Source organism: Arachis duranensis, unplaced genomic scaffold (assembly GCF_000817695.3).
Source record: "Arachis duranensis cultivar V14167 unplaced genomic scaffold, aradu.V14167.gnm2.J7QH unplaced_Scaffold_606023, whole genome shotgun sequence".
NCBI lineage: Eukaryota > Viridiplantae > Streptophyta > Magnoliopsida > Fabales > Fabaceae > Arachis > Arachis duranensis.
Window position 1 is genome coordinate 148959 of NW_026264986.1, and position 7454 is coordinate 156412.

Sequence of the window (7454 nt, forward strand, 5' to 3'; positions counted from 1 at the left end):
CGTGGGATCGACCGTTACTCACGTAAGGTTTATTACTTGGACGACCCAGTGCACTTGCTGGTTAGTTGTGCGAAGTTGTGTAATGCCATGGTATTGAGCTACCACGTTTCTGGAGCCATTACCGGGGATTATGAGAGTTGTGAAAAAGTATTGTTCACAATTTCGCGCACCAGCACCGCAGGCAGGGCGCGTTGCAGCGTTGGCTGGGGGCGGTGCAACAGATGCCGGGCGCGTTGCAGCGTTGGCTGGGGGCAGTGCAACGGATGCCGGACACATTGCAACGTTGGCCGTCGGCGTTGTAATGGATGCCGGGCGCATTGCAACGTTGGCCGGGGGCATTGCAACCTTGGCCGGGCGCGTTGCAACCTTGGCCGAGGGGGTTGCAACGGAGGCAGGTCGCGTTGCAACGTTGGCTGGGGGCCGTTGCACCGGATGCTGGGCGCGGTGCAACGGATGCTGGGGTCCATTGCAACGGAGGCAGGGCGCGTTGCAACGGATGCCAGACGCGTTGCAACGTTGGCTGGGGTCGTTGCAACGGTGGTAGGGCGCCATGCAACGTTGGCCGTGGCCGTTGCAGCGGAGGCATGGCGCGGTGCAACGTTGGCTGGGGTCATTGCAACGGAGACAGGGCGGCTTGCAACGTTGGCCGTGGCCGTTGCAACGGAGGCAGGGCAGCTTGCAACGGACGCTGGGAGGCTTGCAACGGACGCTGGGCGCGTTGCAACACATGCTGGGCGCGATGCATCGTTGGCTGGGAGCGTTGCAACGGAGGCTGGGTTTGGTGCATCGTTGGCTAGGAGCGTTGCATCGGAGGCAGGTCGCGTTGCAACGTTGGCTGGGGGCCGTTGCACCGGATGCTCGGCGCGGTGCAACGGATGCTGGGGTCCGTTGCAACGGAGGCAGGGCGCGTTGCAACGGATGCCGGACGCGTTGCAATGTTGGCTGGGGTCATGATAAGCGGATATTTTATACGCTTTTTGGCATAGTTTTTATATAGTTTTTAATAGGTTTTACTTAGTTTTTATTGAGTTTTTACAATTTTTAGTGTTAAATTCACATTTTTGGATTCCACTTTGAGCTTGTGTGTTTTTGTACTATTTCATATATTTTCTAGCTGAATTTGAGGAGCGGGAGCAGAAGTCTGATTCAAAGACAGAGAAAGCACTGCAAATGCTGTCTAAATCTGACCTATCTGCACTCGAAAGAGGTTTTCTGGAGATAGGGAAGTCCAAATGGAGCTTTCTTAACGGTTATGGAAAGATAACTTCTAGAGCTTTCCAGCAATGTATAATAGTGCATACGTTGTTTCAGAGTAGAAGGCCCAAAACTGGCATCCAACACCAGCTTTTGGCCTTTTTCTGGCGTCCAGCGCCCAAGGAAGCAAAGCCCAATGTCCAAACGCCCAGAGATGACTCCCTAGCTGGCGTTCCACATCCAAAAGATCTCATAGCACGTGGATCTCATCAAGCTTAGCCCAAACACTCACCAAATGGGCTCCAGAAGTGGATTTTAACACTAAAAAGACTGTTGTACCCTTACTTGTCATTAGCTTAGTATTTGAAGGATTTTATTCATGTCATTCAAAAGAAAAATGGACATCATTTTTTCTCATCATACACGTTTATCGTTGTATTTTACCTCAGTATGAGTTTCTAAACCTCCTAGGTTGAGGGGAAGAGCCCTGCTGAGCCCTATGAATTAATAAAAATATTACTATCTCTTCTTCGATTAGTGTTTGATTACTTCTAAGATGTATATCCGATCTTCATCGTGGTGAATAGGATGATCTGACAAATTTGCTCTATTCATCACATTAAAACGAATGTGCCTAACAAACACCCGCGTCTACATGGGTTCATGTGAATACTAGGAAGGAAAGCACAAGCCAACAGCTATGTTTATACATCTCTCAAACGGTTAATCCACGATTTCGTTGGGAACTTCTCGAGACACCAGTTCAGCCAATCTCTAGGGAGGGCCAAATTTTCATATCTCACAATTGGCTCGTGCACTTTTTCTGAAACTTTGAAGGAACCTTGGTAATATTATTTAAAGGCCGCACAAAAAAATCCAGGTCAAAAATCGCACGTTTGCTTCGTTTTTCATTTTTATTGAATTTCCGGCTTTTCGGGTGGGAGAAAAATCGGCAAAAAAAATCCACACGGTGTAAATTCACCAAATTTGGTGGATGGAAAGATCTTATTTTTCTAGAGGTTGTCGCAAGAAACAGCAACAAAATTCGACCTCTAGAGCAGTTTGCTTGAGTTGGCTGGTTTCGTTGCAACGGAGGCACCCGCCGTTGCAACGATGGCTCGGAGCGTTGCAACGAAGGAGCCAAATTTTCATATCTCACAATTGGCTCGTGAAATTTTCCTGAAATTTTGAGGGAACCTTGGTAATATTATTTAAAGGCTGCACAAAAAAATCCTGGTCAAAAATCGCACTTTTGCTCCATTTTTCATTTTTTTGAATTTCCTGCTTTTCGGGTGGGAAAAAAATCGGCAAAAAAAATCCACACGGTGTAAATTCACCAAATTTGGTGGATGGAAAGATCTTATTTTTCTAGAGATTGTCGCAAAAAACGGCATCAAAATTCGACCTCTAGAGCAGTTTCCTTGAGTATGTCTCCTCACGGAAAAGGATGTCTACCCGTGGCACTTTGGTAATGGCTCGGCAACCTATTATAAGGGGGAGGGGTGTCGTGCTGCTGAAACTCGAGTTGCCCAAAGGCTTGCTGGGCGCAATGCCAGCAAGATGCACGATGCCTTGCCATCCCCTAGGCACACTAGCAAGCCCGTTGTGGTTGTGGTGTGCCGTCGGGGTCCCCCGCCCCGGGTCCAAGGTTGAGCACAGGCGTCGGGCTGCTGCACACCCCGATCACCAAAGGACCAAGAACGGAAACACGTCCATGCACGGCCTATCTAGGCACCACCTAGGGAGCATGGCGTGGTGGAGTTGTGCCTTGTGCACCCGCGGCGTGCTCGCCCTACGTCTAGGGTCGACGCAAGACGGTGCCCGACGCGGTGTTGGTTTTGTTGTGCGTGTTGCTTAATCTAGACGGTGCGGCTGTTCGATTATCACCCAAAGCACCTCACGCCTCGGGCTGTCCCTTGAATGTTCTTCGTCGCTTCCCCCGAACCCTGCCCAGCGGAGTTGGCTCGGCACTCCCGTATGCTTCCGCTTGCCTGCACGCTCCAAGGCGTGCGGGGGGCGGTTCGTCCGGGCGTGCTGGGTTTGCAGACCGTGGTGGCGGATGAGTGGTGTGCGGGTTGTTAGTGTGTCTGGCTCCTTGCCTCGCGCACCGAACGGCCGCGCTGAAACTCGAGTTGCCCAAAAGGCTTGCTTGGCGCAATGCGAGCAAGGTGAGATGCCCAAAGGCTTGCTGGGCACAATGCCAACAAGATGCACGTTGCCTAGGCACACTAGCAAGCACGTTGTGGTTGTGGTGTTGCCGCCGGGGTCACCCGCCCCCAGTCCAAGGTCGATCACGGGCGTTGGGCTCCGGCGAAACCCGATTGCAACGCGTCCGGCATCCGTTGCAACAGCGGGTGCCTCCGATGCAACGCTCCCAGCCAACGATGCACCAAACCCAGCCTCCGTTGCAACGCTCCCAGCCAACGATGCACCGTGCCCAGCATCCGTTGCAACGCTCCCTGCCTCCGTTGCAACGACCCCGGCCAACGTTGCAACGCGCCCTGCCTCCGGTGCAACGGCCACGGCCAGCGTTGCATGGCGCCCTGCCTCCGTTGCAACGACCCCAGCCAACGTTGCAACGCGTCCGGCATCCGTTGCAACGCGCCCTGCCTCCGTTGCAACGTACCCCAGCATCCGTTGCACCGCGCCCAGCATCCGGTGCAACGGCCCCCAGCCAACGTTGCAACGCGACCCGCCTCCGTTGCAACCCCCTCGGCCAAGGTTGCAACGCGCCCGGTCAAGGTTGCAACGCGTCCGGCATCCGTTGCAACGCTGCCCGGCCAACGCTGCATCTCGCCCGGCATCTGTTGCACCGCCCCCCAGCCAACGCTGTAACGTGACCTGCCTCCGTTGCAACGCCGCCCAGCCAACGTTGCAACTCGCCCGGCATCCATTGCAACGTGACCTGCCTCCGTTGCAACGCCCCCAGCCAACGTTGCAATGCCACCTGCCTCGCAGGGTGCCTGCTCACCCTTTCCCGGGTGCGTCTTTCTACGTGGACCACGTGCCGAGTCTAGGCGTGGCCCGACCTCGGCGGATGCCAGCTCTCCCTCGGGTCACGTCCTTCCCCGGTTGACCGCGTACCAGGTCTTGCTGCCTATGGGGGGACCAGGCATCGAGCGTAGTGCTGGCATTGCGCCCGCAATCCTTCGTCAGGTCGAGTCTGAGCAGCTGGGGATGCCTCCCTATAATAGGCTGCCGAGCCGTTACAGAAGTTAAGCCGGTTGAGGTCGGTTTTGCCTTTCCGGGATCCGTTTGCGTTCTATACGGCCCATTCTTCCCCCGGGGGCCGTAGGGGGCGGGGGAGGGCGACTCGCCCCAAAGAGGAAAGGTCATTTTTGACCGGGATATTTTTTCGCGCAGCCTTTAAAAAGTATTCTTGACGCCCCGACAAAACTTCAGGCAAAACTCACGAGCCAACGGTGATGTGTGGAAATTTGGGTCCTCCGTTGCAATCGCTGGGGCCGACCGGCCTGAACAGTTCACGTGCCTGTTCTGTCTGACATGCTCAGCGAAACTCCTGTAGGGGTCGAATTTCGACGCAGTTTTCCCCAAGCACCTTTCGAATAAACGAGATCATTGCGTCGACGAAATTCGGCCAAGGCACACATGCTGGCCGTCCACACCTGGGCAGGTGCCCGTGCAGGCCGGGTCTATGCCTAGCCCGGGCACCCCCGCGGTCGTTGCCCGGTCTCTGTTTCACGGGCCTTGGCCTGCCTCGAAAAACCCCGGCTTCTTCTGGGGAATATTTATGGCCTCGAGCCGAGAACTTTTTAACTTGTGAAATTTTTCAAGGGGAGGGACGAATCGAAGCGACAAGGGCTGAATCTCAGTGGATCGTGGCAGCAAGGCCACTCTGCTGATGTGTGGAAAACGATCCAACAGAAAACTCACCGGCAAGTGTATCGGGTCGCATCAAGTAATAAAACTCACGGGTGTGAGGTCGATCCCACAGGGATTGAAGGATTGAGCAATCTTAGTTTAGTGATTGATTTAGTCAAGCGAATCAAATATTGGTTGAGTGGTTTATCGTTAACAGAAACTAAATTGCTTGGAATGTAAAGGGAGAGGGGAGAATTGCAGTAAATTAAAGAGCAGGAAAATAAAAATGCTGAATCTTAAAGAACAAGAAATTAAATGACTGAAACTTAAAGTGCAAGAAATATAAATTGCATTAACTTAAATTGCAAGAAATGTAAATTACTTGAATGGAAAAGGGATTTGAGGATTGGGAATTCAGAATTTCAGCAAGGGAAATTAAATTGCAACAATTAACAAAGCAGCAGTTGAATTAGAAATAACTAGAATCCAAACAGAAATGGAAATTAATCTTGCAGCAGAGGTTCACAAAAGGACCAACAAGGAAAATAGAATCTCAGGACTCAAGAGACTAGATAGCAAAGTCTAGATCTCAATGGCCTTTCCAGATCCAAGTTCACAAAGCAATTAACAAGAAATTGAAGAAGAAGCAGTAAAGGAATTATTATTAAACTCAATTATGCAGAAGAGGAATTAAAGAGATTTTGAATGGAGATTGAGACAGAATTTCCTCAATTCTTCACACCCAAAACTCAAACAAGAAAAGTAAAAATGCTCAAGCAAGAACGAGGAAGAAGAGAGATCAATTCTCCTCCCAATTCTCTGAAATCTCAGTGAAGTCTCCAAGAGAAAGCTCAAAAGTTCAAAAATAAAAGTAAAGATTCAAAGCTCAAAAGAAAAGTCTAAGTTCCAAAGTAAAGGAAAAAGTCCTCATTACATCAAACTATATCCTATTTATACACTTTCTATTCTTGGATTTTGGAATTTGGATGGGCTTTTGATTTGGTGAAGAAATGAATTAAATTGGATTTTTAATTCAATTTTTAGCCCAAAACAATTTGCTTCCAGGAGGCTGCCCTGCCCTTGTGGAGGGCAGGGCAGAAAATGATGCGTCTGGCCCGTGGTGCGTGCGTATGGTGCGAGTTGGTTCTGCAGGATGCTGCCCTACCCTTGTGGAGGGCAGGGCAGAGTTTTTTGGTGCGCCAGATTCTGCTGCCCGTGCGTGCTGATGCTGCCGAGAGTCCTTGGTGCGTGCCAATCTGGTGCGCTGGCTGTGCACCACAAAATGCTGCCCTGCCCTCGCGGAGGGCAGGGCAGTGTTTCCAAAAGTGAAGTTCCAAGTTCGAAACTTGGTGGATGCACACGCTACTTCTTTTCCTTGGTTTTCTTGGCACCAAAGTAAGGCCTAGTTTCTTGCTTCCTTATGGTGCCGTGTTCGATTCTTGTGGCAAGCATTGGTAAGCTTTTTCCTTGAATTTATTCCTTTGATGAGCCCGATATTGCCCTTGAGGAGGGAGGGCAGAGTTTTTGCTCTCCTTGATCCTTGGCATCAATTTGTGCTCCGCCCTTGAGGAGGACAGGGCAATGTTGCTTCTCAAGCTTGTTTTATGTTGCCCTCCTGGAGGGCAGTGTGCCCTTGTGGAGGGCAATGTTTGCTTCCTCCCTTCCATGTGCCACACTCTTTTCTCCTTGGGCCACGCTTTCTTAAGCCACGTTTTTCCTTTTTTTCTTTCTTTCTTCACCTACAAGAAACCAAAACAACCACTCAAAGTACCTCTAAATCACAAGGTTTATAATTCATTAAAAATTAATTAATTCTTGCTCAAACCTTATGATTTAGCATCAATTTAATGGTAGTTGCTTGATTTAAAGAAGTTATGCATTTTCATTCCAAATCACTTACTTAGGATGCAAGAAAGTGCATAAAGACTAATAAAACAAGTGAAATTAGCTTGAAAAATGGGTATATGATGACTTGTCATCACAACACCAAACTTAAATCTTGCTTGTCCCCAAGCAAGCATCAAAACTAAGAGAAAATGAAATGAACAAGAATAGCAAACATATCCTTATTAGGCATATAGCAGAACTTGATTTATGGAGTTTTTATGCAGACAATGATAACTCAATTATTGTTGCTGTTACATAATATACATTTTTCCTCAAAGGCTTACTAAACTTGCTGTTATAAGGTTTATTCTTTCTTTGCTCCCTTGCTAACGTTTCTTTTCTTATAATGCTTAACAAACTTATTATTCTTTTGGAGGCTTGGTGTCTAATGTTATTGTGGACTTTCAATTGGCCATCCCAAATCAGTTGATCTAAGTGACTGAGTTTTGAAATACCCCTCAGAATTTACTTATCCAAGCATATCCTAGTACAAGAACACCACAGGCATGTGTCCTAGGGTCCAAGCTATTGGTGTCCAGCCTTTATTCTTT